Here is a 15,000-nt window from a genome sequence, read left to right as displayed (position 1 = left end):
GCCGCCGCGGGGGGGCCGGCGATCGGCTCGGGCGTTATCTAGAGTCACCAAAGGGGGGGCCGGGCCGGCGGCACCGCGGAGACCGACAGCCCGCCGGCTGTGAAAGCCGGCGGGCCCGCTGCACCGCGGCAAACCGAACCCGCGTGGGTTTTGGGTCTGATAAATGCGCGCGTCCCCGCGGAGACGGGTCGGCGCTCGTTTGCATGTATTAGCTCTAGAATTGCCACAGTTATCCAAGTAACGGTGGAGCGATCAAAGGAACCATAACTGATTTAATGAGCCATTCGCAGTTTCACTGTATCGGAACCGTGTGTACTTAGACTTGCATGGCTTAATCTTTGAGACAAGCATATGCTACTGGCAGGATCAACCAGGTAGCCCTCGCGTCCGGCGGTCTGTGTTTCTTGCATTGGAACCGGAGCTGAGCGGGGAGCCGGGCGCGGGGACCGGGCGGCGCCCGCGGGAGACGGCCTCCCGCGGGGTTACCCCCGGCGGCACCCCAGCCTCCCTCGTTTCTTTCATATTTATTTCGGACGTGGGCTACCGAAATTTCCGTTACGATTCAGCCCCCGTGCGCGGTGAGGAAGTCGGCTGGGCCTCGGTATGTACTCGGTCCGTAGAGGCCGCGTTACCGCGTGGCGGTCAGTCGCGGGAGGGAGCCGGAGCCGCCCGCACGCCCGCGACCGCAACACGCACTCGGAGGCGGCGTCTTCTGACAGACGCCGGTAGGGTTTGAGAAACATGCTTTTTCGGAAAGGACCGCTCGGCTGATGCGGGCCTGGGCTCCCGCGCCCCTCTCGTGGCGGGGCGGCGCGGGGTACCCGCGAGCGCGGCGGAACTCCCGTGTAGGACATCTCTGGGCCCGTGTGGCCAACGGGCACGCGACAGGGTCGTCTCGGTCTCGCGACGAAAGCGGTTTCGCGCTGGTTGGTGCGCTAGAGGTCGATCCGCAGGCCGAAGGAACCGTCCACCCGAACACCCCGGCGCGAGGCCGGGGCCGGCAGGGGCCCTCCGATGGCGGGTCATGCTTGCCAATCGGTCAGTGGTTGGTGTGGTGCAGTATATGTCAGGGTGTGGGTGCGAGATGGGCCGGGAGGACCGCTCCTCCAGCGTCGGACCCGAGTCATAGGAAGTGCCGTTTTGTCACAACCCCAGGGGTGGGGGGGTAACGGTAGGGAAGTGCCGGCCAACGCGCAGAGGTCGACCCGCAGGCCGAAGGAACCGTCCACCCGAACACCCCGGCGCGAGGCCGGGGCCGGCAGGGGCCCTCCGATGGCGGGTCATGATTGCCAATCGGTCAGTGGTTATGTGTGCTGCGGTGATGCGGTGCCGGCCAACGCTCAGAGGTCGACCCGCAGGCCGAAGGAACCGTCCACCCGAACACCCCGGCGCGAGGCCGGGGCCGGCAGGGGCCCTCCGATGGCGGGTCATGATTGCCAATCGGTCAGTGGTTATGTGTGTGCTGCGGTGCCGGCCAACGCTCAGAGGTCGACCCGCAGGCCGAAGGAACCGTCCACCCGAACACCCCGGCGCGAGGCCGGGGCCGGCAGGGGCCCTCCGATGGCGGGTCATGATTGCCAATCGGTCAGTGGTTGTGTGTGCTGCGGTGCCGGCCAACGCTCAGAGGTCGACCCGCAGGCCGAAGGAACCGTCCACCCGAACACCCCGGCGCGAGGCCGGGGCCGGCAGGGGCCCTCCGATGGCGGGTCATGATTGCCAATCGGTCAGTGGTTGTGTGTGTTGCGGTGGGGCCGGGAGGACCGCTCCTCCTGCGTCGGACCCGGGTCATGGGAAGTGCCGTGTGGCGGTGGTGGGGCCGGGAGGACCGCTCCTCCTGCGTCGGACCCGAGTCATGGGAAGTGCCGTGTGGCGGGGCCGGGAGGACCGCTCCTCCTGCGTCGGACCCGAGTCATAGGAAGTGCCGTGTGGCGGGGCCGGGAGGACCGCTCCTCCTGCGTCGGACCCGAGTCATAGGAAGTGCCGTGTGGCGGGGCCGGGAGGACCGCTCCTCCTGCGTCGGACCCGAGTCATAGGAAGTGCCGTGTGGCGGGGCCGGGAGGACCGCTCCTCCTGCGTCGGACCCGAGTCATAGGAAGTGCCGTGTTGCGCTGGTGGGGCCGTGCCCGCCAACAGCCTTCAGTGGTCGGATACCACGTTTGCAAGCTCCCCGCTGGAATGGGGACTTAGAAGAAATGAGGGGAAAATTCCCCCGGAGCTCCGTGCCTGAGGGCGGGCTGTGAGCCGCGCCGCGTCCGCCAACAGCCTTCCATGGTCGGACACCATTGTTCGCAAGTTGCCCGCTGGAATGGGCACATAGAAGAAATTTCGAGGATAACATCCACCAGAGCGCCAGGGCGGCCGTTATTGCAGTATGCGTCCGCCTGGCAGCTCTCTTCCGCGGGAACCATTGGGCAATTTCTTTCACGGAGGTGGACATAGAAGAATTTTTGTTTCTAAAAACGTGGTTCCTAAAAATGTGCCCCAGGTGTTTTGGAAAACCCGGGTAAACCTGGGAAGTAGGCAAATGACCCTCTGACTAGGGGTAAAAACGTTTGCCTACTGCAGCGCCCCTAATGCAATTCGGCGGAACTGCAACGCCCCTGGTCGCCTAAACGCTACCCCTGGTCGCCTAAACCTCACCCCTGGTCGCCTAAACCTCACCCCTGGTCGCCTAAAAGTCACCCCTGGTCGCCTAAATTGTCAACCCCTGGTCACCTAAATTGTCAACCCCTGGTCGCCTAAAGGGGACTTAGAAGAAATGAGGGGGCAAATTCCCCCGGAGCTCCGTGCCTGAGGGCGGGCTGTGAGCCGCGCCGCGTCCGCCAACAGCCTTCAGTGGTCGGATACAATGTATGAAAGTTCCCCGCTGGAAAGGGGACTTAGAAGAAATGAGGCAAATTTCCCCGGAGCTCCGTGCCTGAGGGCGGGCTGTGAGCCGCGCCGCGCCCGCCAACAGCCTTCAGTGGTCGGATACAATGTTTGAAAGTTCCCCGCTGGAAAGGGGACTTAGAAGAAATGAGGCAAATTTCCCCGGAGCTCCGTGCCTGAGGGCGGGCTGTGAGCCGCGCCGCGCCCGCCAACAGCCTTCAGTGGTCGGATACAATGTTTGAAAGGTCCCCGCTGGAAAGGGGACTTAGAAGAAATGAGCCAAATTTCCCCGGAGCTCCGTGCCTGAGGGCGGGCTGTGAGCCGCGCCGCGTCCGCCAACAGCCTTCAGTGGTCGGATACAATGTTTCAAAGTTCCCCGCTGGAAAGGGGACTTAGAAGAAATTTGTAAAAATTCACACCGGAGCTCCGTGCCTGAGGGCCGGCTATGAGCCGCGCCGTGCCCGCCAACAGCCTTCCACGGTCGGATACAATGTTTCAAAGTTCCCCGCTGGAAAGGGGACTTAGAAGGAATTTGTCAAATTCACCCGGAGCTCCGTGCCTGAGGGCCGGCTATGAGCCGCGCCGTGCCCGCCAACAGCCTTCCACGGTCGGATACAATGTTTCAAAGTTCCCCGCTGGAAAGGGGACTTAGAAGGAATTTGTCAAATTCACCCGGAGCTCCGTGCCTGAGGGCCGGCTATGAGCCGCGCCGTGCCCGCCAACAGCCTTCCACGGTCGGATACAATGTTTGAAAGTTCCCCGCTGGAAAGGGGACTTAGAAGAAATGAGGGGGAAATTCCCCCGGAGCTCCGTGCCTGAGGGCGGGCTGTGAGCCGCGCCGCGTCCGCCAACAGCCTTCCACGGTCGGATACAATGTTTCAAAGTTCCCCGCTGGAAAGGGGACTTAGAAGAAATTTGTAAAATTCACCCGGAGCTCCGTGCCCGAGGGCCGGCTATGAGCCGCGCCGCGCCCGCCAACAGCCTTCCTTTGGTCGGATACAATGTTTCAAAGTTCCCCGCTGGAAAGGGGACTTAGAAGAAATTTGTAAAATTCACCCGGAGCTCCGTGCCCGAGGGCCGGCTATGAGCCCCGCCGTGCCCGCCAACAGCCTTCCACGGTCGGATACAATGTTTCAAAGTTCCCCGCTGGAAAGGGGACTTAGAAGAAATTTGTAAAAATTCACCCGGAGCTCCGTGCCCGAGGGCCGGCTATGAGCCCCGCCGTGCCCGCCAACAGCCTTCCACGGTCGGATACAATGTTTCAAAGTTCCCCGCTGGAAAGGGGACTTAGAAGAAATTTGTAAAAATTCACCCGGAGCTCCGTGCCCGAGGGCCGGCTATGAGCCGCGCCGCGCCCGCCAACAGCCTTCCACGGTCGGATACAATGTTTCAAAGTTCCCCGCTGGAAAGGGGACTTAGAAGAAATTTGTGAAAATTCACCCGGAGCTCCGTGCCCGAGGGCCGGCTATGAGCCGCGCCGTGCCCGCCAACAGCCTTCCACGGTCGGATACAATGTTTCAAAGTTCCCCGCTGGAAAGGGGACTTAGAAGAAATTTGTAAAAATTCATCCGGAGCTCCGTGCCCGAGGGCCGGCTATGAGCCGCGCCGTGCCCGCCAACAGCCTTCCACGGTCGGATACAATGTTTCAAAGTTCCCCGCTGGAAAGGGGACTTAGAAGAAATTTGTGAAAATTCACCCGGAGCTCCGTGCCCGAGGGCCGGCTATGAGCCGCGCCGTGCCCGCCAACAGCCTTCCACGGTCGGATACAATGTTTCAAAGTTCCCCGCTGGAAAGGGGACTTAGAAGAAATTTGTAAAAATTCACCCGGAGCTCCGTGCCCGAGGGCCGGCTATGAGCCGCGCCGTGCCCGCCAACAGCCTTCCACGGTCGGATACAATGTTTCAAAGTTCCCCGCTGGAAAGGGGACTTAGAAGAAATTTGTGAAAATTCACCCGGAGCTCCGTGCCCGAGGGCCGGCTATGAGCCGCGCCGTGCCCGCCAACAGCCTTCCACGGTCGGATACAATGTTTCAAAGTTCCCCGCTGGAAAGGGGACTTAGAAGAAATTTGTGAAAATTCACCCGGAGCTCCGTGCCTGAGGGCCGGCTATGAGCCGCGCCGCGCCCGCCAACAGCCTTCAGTGGTCGGATACAATGTTTGAAAGTTCCCCGCTGGAAAGGGGACTTAGAAGAATTGAGTAAAATTCACCCGGAGCTCCGTGCCCGAGGGCCGGCTATGAGCCGCGCCGCGCCCGCCAACAGCCTTCCTTTGGTCGGATACAATGTTTCAAAGTTCCCCGCTGGAAAGGGGACTTAGAAGAAATTTGTGAAAATTCACCCGGAGCTCCGTGCCTGAGGGCCGGCTATGAGCCGCGCCGTGCCCGCCAACAGCCTTCCACGGTCGGATACAATGTTTCAAAGTTCCCCGCTGGAAAGGGGACTTAGAAGAAATTTGTGAAAATTCACCCGGAGCTCCGTGCCCGAGGGCCGGCTATGAGCCGCGCCGTGCCCGCCAACAGCCTTCCACGGTCGGATACAATGTTTCAAAGTTCCCCGCTGGAAAGGGGACTTAGAAGAAATTTGTAAAAATTCACCCGGAGCTCCGTGCCCGAGGGCCGGCTATGAGCCGCGCCGTGCCCGCCAACAGCCTTCCACGGTCGGATACAATGTTTCAAAGTTCCCCGCTGGAAAGGGGACTTAGAAGAAATTTGTAAAATTCACCCGGAGCTCCGTGCCCGAGGGCCGGCTATGAGCCGCGCCGTGCCCGCCAACAGCCTTCCACGGTCGGATACAATGTTTCAAAGTTCCCCGCTGGAAAGGGGACTTAGAAGAAATTTGTGAAAATTCACCCGGAGCTCCGTGCCTGAGGGCCGGCTATGAGCCGCGCCGTGCCCGCCAACAGCCTTCCACGGTCGGATACAATGTTTCAAAGTTCCCCGCTGGAAAGGGGACTTAGAAGAAATTAGGCAACTTTCCCCGGAGCTCCATGCCTGAGTGCGGGCTGTTTGCCGCGCCGTGCCCGCCAACAGCCTTCAGTGGTCGGATACAATGTTTCAAAGTTCCCCGCTGGAAAGGGGACTTAGAAGAAATTATGAATATTTTTGTTTCTAAAAACGTGATCCCTGAAAATGTGCCCCAGGTGTTTTGGAAAACCCGGGTAAACCTGGGAAGTAGGCAAATGACCCTCTGACTAGGGGGGAAGAACGTTTGCCTACTGCAGCGCCCCTAATGCAATTCGGCGGAACTGCAACGCCCCTGGTCGCCTAAACGCTACCCCTGGTCGCCTAAAAGCTACCCCTGGTCGCCTAAAAGCTACCCCTGGTCGCCTAAACGCTACCCCTGGTCGCCTAAACGCTACCCCTGGTCGCCTAAACGCTACCCCTGGTCACCTAAACGCTACCCCTGGTCGCCTAAACGCTTCCCCTGGTCACCTAAACGCTACCCCTGGTCGCCTAAACGCTACCCCTGGTCGCCTAACTGACCCCTCGTGTGTGGGGATCAACGTTTGCCTACTAGGGCGTCCTCCGGCGGCCTCTCGGCAGTACTGCAGGCCCATTTTAGCCGAGCCCATTGAAATGAATGGGGGAATTTTATACGTTTTTGCCTTTTTTTTCCCCCCCTCGTTCTTTTTGTATTTATTCATTTATTTCAACTTTTACCGACTCAACCGCCCTCCGGCGTGCCCTCGGCGGTCCCGCAAGCCCAATTCGGCCGAGCCCATTGAAATGAATGGGGGAATTTTATACGTTTTTGCCTTTTTTCCCCCCCCCTCGTTCTTTTTGTATTTATTCATTTATTTCAACTTTTACCGACTCAACCGCCCTCCGGCGTGCCCTCGGCGGTCCCGCAAGCCCAATTCGGCCGAGCCCATTGAAATGAATGGGGGAATTTTATACGTTTTTGCCTTTTTTTTCCCCCCCTCGTTCTTTTTGTATTTATTCATTTATTTCAACTTTTACCGACTCAACCGCCCTCCGGCGTGCCCTCGGCGGTCCCGCAAGCCCAATTCGGCCGAGCCCATTGAAATGAATGGGGGAATTTTATACGTTTTTGCCTTTTTTTCCCCCCTCGTTCTTTTTGTATTTATTCATTTATTTCAACTTTTACCGACTCAACCGCCCTCCGGCGTGCCCTCGGCGGTCCCGCAAGCCCAATTCGGCCGAGCCCATTGAAATGAATGGGGGGATTTTATACGTTTTTGCCTTTTTTCCCCCCCTCGTTCTTTTTGTATTTATTCATTTATTTCAACTTTTACCGACTCAACCGCCCTCCGGCGTGCCCCCGGCGGTCCCGCAAGCCCAATTCGGCCGAACCCATTGAAATGAATGGGGGAATTTTATACGTTTTTGCCTTTTTTTTCCCCCCCTCGTTCTTTTTGTATTTATTCATTTATTTCAACTTTTACCGACTCAACCGCCCTCCGGCGTGCCCCCGGCGGTCCCGCAAGCCCAATTCGGCCGAACCCATTGAAATGAATGGGGGAATTTTATACGTTTTTGCCTTTTTTTTCCCCCCCTCGTTCTTTTTGTATTTATTCATTTATTTCAACTTTTACCGACTCAACCGCCCTCCGGCGTGCCCTCGGCGGTCCCGCAAGCCCAATTCGGCCGAGCCCATTGAAATGAATGGGGGGATTTTATACGTTTTTGCCTTTTTTCCCCCCCTCGTTCTTTTTGTATTTATTCATTTATTTCAACTTTTACCGACTCAACCGCCCTCCGGCGTGCCCTCGGCGGTCCCGCAAGCCCAATTCGGCCGAGCCCATTGAAATGAATGGGGGAATTTTATACGTTTTTGCCTTTTTTCCCCCCCCCCTCGTTCTTTTTGTATTTATTCATTTATTTCAACTTTTACCGACTCAACCGCCCTCCGGCGTGCCCTCGGCGGTCCCGCAAGCCCAATTCGGCCGAGCCCATTGAAATGAATGGGGGGATTTTATACGTTTTTGCCTTTTTTCCCCCCCTCGTTCTTTTTGTATTTATTCATTTATTTCAACTTTTACCGACTCAACCGCCCTCCGGCGTGCCCCCGGCGGTCCCGCAAGCCCAATTCGGCCGAACCCATTGAAATGAATGGGGGAATTTTATACGTTTTTGCCTTTTTTTTCCCCCCCTCGTTCTTTTTGTATTTATTCATTTATTTCAACTTTTACCGACTCAACCGCCCTCCGGCGTGCCCTCGGCGGTCCCGCAAGCCCAATTCGGCCGAGCCCATTGAAATGAATGGGGGAATTTTATACGTTTTTGCCTTTTTTTCCCCCCTCGTTCTTTTTGTATTTATTCATTTATTTCAACTTTTACCGACTCAACCGCCCTCCGGCGTGCCCTCGGCGGTCCCGCAAGCCCAATTCGGCCGAGCCCATTGAAATGAATGGGGGGATTTTATACGTTTTTGCCTTTTTTTCCCCCCCTCGTTCTTTTTGTATTTATTCATTTATTTCAACTTTTACCGACTCAACCGCCCTCCGGCGTGCCCCCGGCGGTCCCGCAAGCCCAATTCGGCCGAACCCATTGAAATGAATGGGGGAATTTTATACGTTTTTGCCTTTTTTTTCCCCCCCTCGTTCTTTTTGTATTTATTCATTTATTTCAACTTTTACCGACTCAACCGCCCTCCGGCGTGCCCTCGGCGGTCCCGCAAGCCCAATTCGGCCGAGCCCATTGAAATGAATGGGGGAATTTTATACGTTTTTGCCTTTTTTTCCCCCCTCGTTCTTTTTGTATTTATTCATTTATTTCAACTTTTACCGACTCAACCGCCCTCCGGCGTGCCCTCGGCGGTCCCGCAAGCCCAATTCGGCCGAGCCCATTGAAATGAATGGGGGGATTTTATACGTTTTTGCCTTTTTTCCCCCCCCCCTCGTTCTTTTTGTATTTATTCATTTATTTCAACTTTTACCGACTCAACCGCCCTCCGGCGTGCCCTCGGCGGTCCCGCAAGCCCAATTCGGCCGAGCCCATTGAAATGAATGGGGGGATTTTATACGTTTTTGCCTTTTTTCCCCCCCTCGTTCTTTTTGTATTTATTCATTTATTTCAACTTTTACCGACTCAACCGCCCTCCGGCGTGCCCCCGGCGGTCCCGCAAGCCCAATTCGGCCGAACCCATTGAAATGAATGGGGGAATTTTATACGTTTTTGCCTTTTTTTTCCCCCCCTCGTTCTTTTTGTATTTATTCATTTATTTCAACTTTTACCGACTCAACCGCCCTCCGGCGTGCCCTCGGCGGTCCCGCAAGCCCAATTCGGCCGAGCCCATTGAAATGAATGGGGGAATTTTATACGTTTTTGCCTTTTTTTCCCCCCTCGTTCTTTTTGTATTTATTCATTTATTTCAACTTTTACCGACTCAACCGCCCTCCGGCGTGCCCTCGGCGGTCCCGCAAGCCCAATTCGGCCGAGCCCATTGAAATGAATGGGGGGATTTTATACGTTTTTGCCTTTTTTCCCCCCCTCGTTCTTTTTGTATTTATTCATTTATTTCAACTTTTACCGACTCAACCGCCCTCCGGCGTGCCCCCGGCGGTCCCGCAAGCCCAATTCGGCCGAACCCATTGAAATGAATGGGGGAATTTTATACGTTTTTGCCTTTTTTTTCCCCCCCTCGTTCTTTTTGTATTTATTCATTTATTTCAACTTTTACCGACTCAACCGCCCTCCGGCGTGCCCCCGGCGGTCCCGCAAGCCCAATTCGGCCGAACCCATTGAAATGAATGGGGGAATTTTATACGTTTTTGCCTTTTTTTTCCCCCCCTCGTTCTTTTTGTATTTATTCATTTATTTCAACTTTTACCGACTCAACCGCCCTCCGGCGTGCCCTCGGCGGTCCCGCAAGCCCAATTCGGCCGAGCCCATTGAAATGAATGGGGGGATTTTATACGTTTTTGCCTTTTTTCCCCCCCTCGTTCTTTTTGTATTTATTCATTTATTTCAACTTTTACCGACTCAACCGCCCTCCGGCGTGCCCTCGGCGGTCCCGCAAGCCCAATTCGGCCGAGCCCATTGAAATGAATGGGGGAATTTTATACGTTTTTGCCTTTTTTCCCCCCCCCCCTCGTTCTTTTTGTATTTATTCATTTATTTCAACTTTTACCGACTCAACCGCCCTCCGGCGTGCCCTCGGCGGTCCCGCAAGCCCAATTCGGCCGAGCCCATTGAAATGAATGGGGGAATTTTATACGTTTTTGCCTTTTTTTCCCCCCTCGTTCTTTTTGTATTTATTCATTTATTTCAACTTTTACCGACTCAACCGCCCTCCGGCGTGCCCTCGGCGGTCCCGCAAGCCCAATTCGGCCGAGCCCATTGAAATGAATGGGGGGATTTTATACGTTTTTGCCTTTTTTCCCCCCCTCGTTCTTTTTGTATTTATTCATTTATTTCAACTTTTACCGACTCAACCGCCCTCCGGCGTGCCCCCGGCGGTCCCGCAAGCCCAATTCGGCCGAACCCATTGAAATGAATGGGGGAATTTTATACGTTTTTGCCTTTTTTTTCCCCCCCTCGTTCTTTTTGTATTTATTCATTTATTTCAACTTTTACCGACTCAACCGCCCTCCGGCGTGCCCCCGGCGGTCCCGCAAGCCCAATTCGGCCGAACCCATTGAAATGAATGGGGGAATTTTATACGTTTTTGCCTTTTTTTTCCCCCCCTCGTTCTTTTTGTATTTATTCATTTATTTCAACTTTTACCGACTCAACCGCCCTCCGGCGTGCCCTCGGCGGTCCCGCAAGCCCAATTCGGCCGAGCCCATTGAAATGAATGGGGGGATTTTATACGTTTTTGCCTTTTTTCCCCCCCTCGTTCTTTTTGTATTTATTCATTTATTTCAACTTTTACCGACTCAACCGCCCTCCGGCGTGCCCTCGGCGGTCCCGCAAGCCCAATTCGGCCGAGCCCATTGAAATGAATGGGGGAATTTTATACGTTTTTGCCTTTTTTCCCCCCCCCCTCGTTCTTTTTGTATTTATTCATTTATTTCAACTTTTACCGACTCAACCGCCCTCCGGCGTGCCCTCGGCGGTCCCGCAAGCCCAATTCGGCCGAGCCCATTGAAATGAATGGGGGGATTTTATACGTTTTTGCCTTTTTTCCCCCCCTCGTTCTTTTTGTATTTATTCATTTATTTCAACTTTTACCGACTCAACCGCCCTCCGGCGTGCCCCCGGCGGTCCCGCAAGCCCAATTCGGCCGAACCCATTGAAATGAATGGGGGAATTTTATACGTTTTTGCCTTTTTTTTCCCCCCCTCGTTCTTTTTGTATTTATTCATTTATTTCAACTTTTACCGACTCAACCGCCCTCCGGCGTGCCCTCGGCGGTCCCGCAAGCCCAATTCGGCCGAGCCCATTGAAATGAATGGGGGGATTTTATACGTTTTTGCCTTTTTTCCCCCCCTCGTTCTTTTTGTATTTATTCATTTATTTCAACTTTTACCGACTCAACCGCCCTCCGGCGTGCCCTCGGCGGTCCCGCAAGCCCAATTCGGCCGAGCCCATTGAAATGAATGGGGGAATTTTATACGTTTTTGCCTTTTTTCCCCCCCCCCTCGTTCTTTTTGTATTTATTCATTTATTTCAACTTTTACCGACTCAACCGCCCTCCGGCGTGCCCTCGGCGGTCCCGCAAGCCCAATTCGGCCGAGCCCATTGAAATGAATGGGGGAATTTTATACGTTTTTGCCTTTTTTTTCCCCCCCCTCGTCCTTTTTGTATTTATTCATTTATTTCAACTTTTACCGACTCAACCGCCCTCCGGCGTGCCCTCGGCGGTCCCGCAAGCCCAATTCGGCCGAGCCCATTGAAATGAATGGGGGAATTTTATACGTTTTTGCCTTTTTTTTTCCCCCCTCGTCCTTTTTGTATTTATTTACTTATTTCAACCTTTACCGACTTAGGGGCCGCTTTGCACCGCCTGTGCCCGGGGAAGGTGCTCCTATTCGGGCCAAGTGTGACACACGCCCGCCCTCCTCCTCCGGAGCTTCCATTAGGGTAGACTTAGGGGCCGCTTGGCACCGCCTGTGCCCGGGGAAGGTGCTCATATTCGGCTTCACTGTCAGGCAGCATGCACTCCTCCTCCGGAGCTTCCATTTGGGCAAACTTAGGGGCCGCTTGGCACCGCCCGTGCCCGGGGAAGGTGCTCCTATTCGGGCCAAGTGTGACACACGCCCGCACTCCTCCTCCGGAGCTTCCATTTGGGCAAACTTAGGGGCCGCTTGGCACCGCCTGTGCCCGGGGAAGGTGCTCATATTCGGCTTCACTGTCACACAGCATGCACTCCTCCTCCGGAGCTTCCATAAGGGCAAACTTAGGGGCCGCTTGGCACCGCCTGTGCCCGGGGAAGGTGCTCATATTCGGCTTCACTGTCACACAGCGTGCACTCCTCCTCCGGAGCTTCCATTTGGGCAAACTTAGGGGCCGCTTGGCACCGTCTGTGCCCGGGGAAGGTGCTCATATTCGGGCCAAGTGTGACACACGCCCGCACTCCTCCTCCGGAGCTTCCATGAGGGTAGACTTAGGGGCCGCTTGGCACCGCCTGTGCCCGGGGAAGGTGCTCATAGTCGGCTTCACTGTCAGGCAGCATGCACTCCTCCTCCGGAGCTTCCATTTGGGCAAACTTAGGGGCCGCTTGGCACCGTCTGTGCCCGGGGAAGGTGCTCATATTCGGGCCAAGTGTGACACACGCCCGCACTCCTCCTCCGGAGCTTCCATTTGGGCAAACTTAGGGGCCGCTTGGCACCGCCTGTGCCCGGGGAAGGTGCTCATATTCGGGCCAAGTGTGACACACGCCCGCACTCCTCCTCCGGAGCTTCCATTTGGGCAAACTTAGGGGCCGCTTGGCACCGCCTGTGCCCGGGGAAGGTGCTCATATTCGGGCCAAGTGTGACACACGCCCGCACTCCTCCTCCGGAGCTTCCATAAGGGTAGACTTAGGGGCCGCTTGGCACCGTCTGTGCCCGGGGAAGGTGCTCCTATTCGGCTTCACTGTCACACAGCATGCACTCCTCCTCCGGAGCTTCCATAAGGGCAAACTTAGGGGCCGCTTGGCACCGTCTGTGCCCGGGGAAGGTGCTCCTATTCGGCTTCACTGTCAGGCAGCATGCACTCCTCCTCCGGAGCTTCCATAAGGGTAGACTTAGGGGCCGCTTGGCACGGCCTGTGCCCGGGGAAGGTCCTCATATTCGGGCCAAGTGTGACACACGCCCGCCCTCCTCCTCCGGAGTTTCCATGAGGGTAAACTTAGGGGCCGCTTGGCACCGCCTGTGCCCGGGGAAGGTGCTCCTATTCGGGCCAAGTGTGACACACGCCCGCACTCCTCCTCCGGAGCTTCCATTTGGGCAAACTTAGGGGCCGCTTGGCACCGCCTGTGCCCGGGGAAGGTGCTCCTCTCCGGGCTAAGTGTGACACACGCCCGCACTCCTCCTCCGGAGCTTCCATAAGGGCAAACTTAGGGGCCGCTTGGCACCGCCTGTGCCCGGGGAAGGTGCTCCTCTCCGGGCTAAGTGTGACACACGCCCGCCCTCCTCCTCCGGAGCTTCCATGAGGGTAGACTTAGGGGCCGCTTGGCACCTCCCGTGCCCGGGGAAGGTGCTCCTATTCGGGCTAAGTGTGACAGACGCCGGCCTATTACCCCCGGAGCGATGGAGCTGGGGGCGCTCGCTCCCCGCCCGTGCCCGGGGAAGGTGCTCCTCTCCGGGCTAAGTGTGGCAGACGCCGGCCTATTACCCCCGGAGCGATGGAGCTGGGGGGCGCTCGCTCCCCGCCCGTGCCCGGGGAAGGTGCTCCTCTCCGGCCTAAGTGTGGCAGACGCCGGCCTATTACCCCCGGAGCGATGGAGCTGGGGGGCGCTCGCTCCCGGCCCGTGCCCGGGGAAGGTGCTCCTCTCCGGGCTAAGTGTGGCAGACGCCGGCCTATTACCCCCGGAGCGATGGAGCTGGGGGTGGGCGCTCGCTCCCTGCCTGTGCCCGGGGAAGGTGCTCCTCTCCAGCCCCAGGTCGCCTAACCCCCTTACCCCTGGTCACCTAAACCCCTTACCCCTGGTCGCCTAAACGTCTCACCCCTGGTCGCCTAAACCCCTTACCCCTGGTCACCTAAACCCCTTACCCCTGGTCGCCTAAGTGGCCCACCCCTGGTCACCTAAACGTCCCACCCCTGGTCACCTAAACGTCCCACCCCTGGTCGCCTAAACCCCTTACCCCTGGTCACCTAAACGGCCCACCCCTGGTCGCCTAAACCTGCCGCCCCTGGTCACCTAAGTGGCCCACCCCTGGTCGCCTAAGTGGCCCACCCCTGGTCGCCTAAGTGGCCCACCCCTGGTCGCCTAAGTGGCCCACCCCTGGTCGCCTAAGTGGCCCACCCCTGGTCACCTAAACGTCCAACCCCTGGTCGCACTTAGTGCAATTCGGCCCACCTCGCGTCCGGGAGGAGGCCATCCTCTTCGGCCTGACTTTCACGGACGCCGGCCTGTCTCCTCCGGAGCCTCCACGCGGTTGAACTTAGGGGCCACTCGGCCCACCTCGCGTCCGGGGGAAGGCCGTCCTCTTCGGCCTGACTTTCACGGACGCCGGCCTGTCTCCTCCGGAGCCTCCACGCGGTTGAACTTAGGGGCCACTCGGCCCACCTCGCGTCCGGGGGGAGGCCATCCTCTTCGGCCTGACTTTCACGGATGCCGGCCTGTCTCCTCCGGAGCCTCCACGCGGTTGAACTTAGGGGCCACTCGGCCCACCTCGCGTCCGGGGGAAGGCCGTCCTCTTCGGCCTGACTTTCACCAACGCCGGCCCCCAGTCTCCTGTTGGACTTAGTGCAAATTCTTACTCACGCCCTTACCCCTGGTCACCTAACCAGGGGCAGGTCCCCCGCACCTCGCGTCCGGGAGAAGGCCGTCCTCTTCGGCCTGACTTTCACGAACGCCGGGCCGTCCCCGACGGAGCATCCACGCGGTTGAACTTGAGGGCCACTCGGCCCAACTTGTGTCCGGGAGAAGGCCGTCCTCTTCGGCCTGACTTTCACGAACGCCGGGCCGTCCCCGACGGAGCATCCACGCGGTTGAACTTGAGGGCCACTCGGCCCAACTTGTGTCCGGGAGAAGGCCGTCCTCTTCGGCCTGACTTTCACGAACGCCGGGCCGTCCCCGACGGA

At 57.4% G+C, this 15,000-nt stretch overlaps 1 non-coding gene across 1 annotated transcript in view; it reads right to left on the bottom strand.

Annotated features, from left to right (window-relative positions):
• LOC148314643 (18S ribosomal RNA) overlaps positions 1-377 on the bottom strand; it is a 1,933-nt gene extending 1,556 nt beyond the window's left edge. Inside the window, exon 1 of the ribosomal RNA XR_015841624.1 lies at positions 1-377. This exon is cut by the window's left edge and continues 1,556 nt beyond it. This is a non-coding gene — a ribosomal RNA (18S ribosomal RNA).
• Between the last annotated feature and the right edge of the window lie 14,623 nt (positions 378-15,000).

This window comes from Idiotropiscis lumnitzeri, unplaced genomic scaffold, assembly GCF_059441095.1.
Source record: "Idiotropiscis lumnitzeri isolate Australia: NSW breed Sydney's pygmy pipehorse unplaced genomic scaffold, RoL_Ilum_1.0 HiC_scaffold_259, whole genome shotgun sequence".
Taxonomy (NCBI): domain Eukaryota; kingdom Metazoa; phylum Chordata; class Actinopteri; order Syngnathiformes; family Syngnathidae; genus Idiotropiscis; species Idiotropiscis lumnitzeri.
This window is presented reverse-complemented; position numbering and strand designations above follow the sequence as displayed.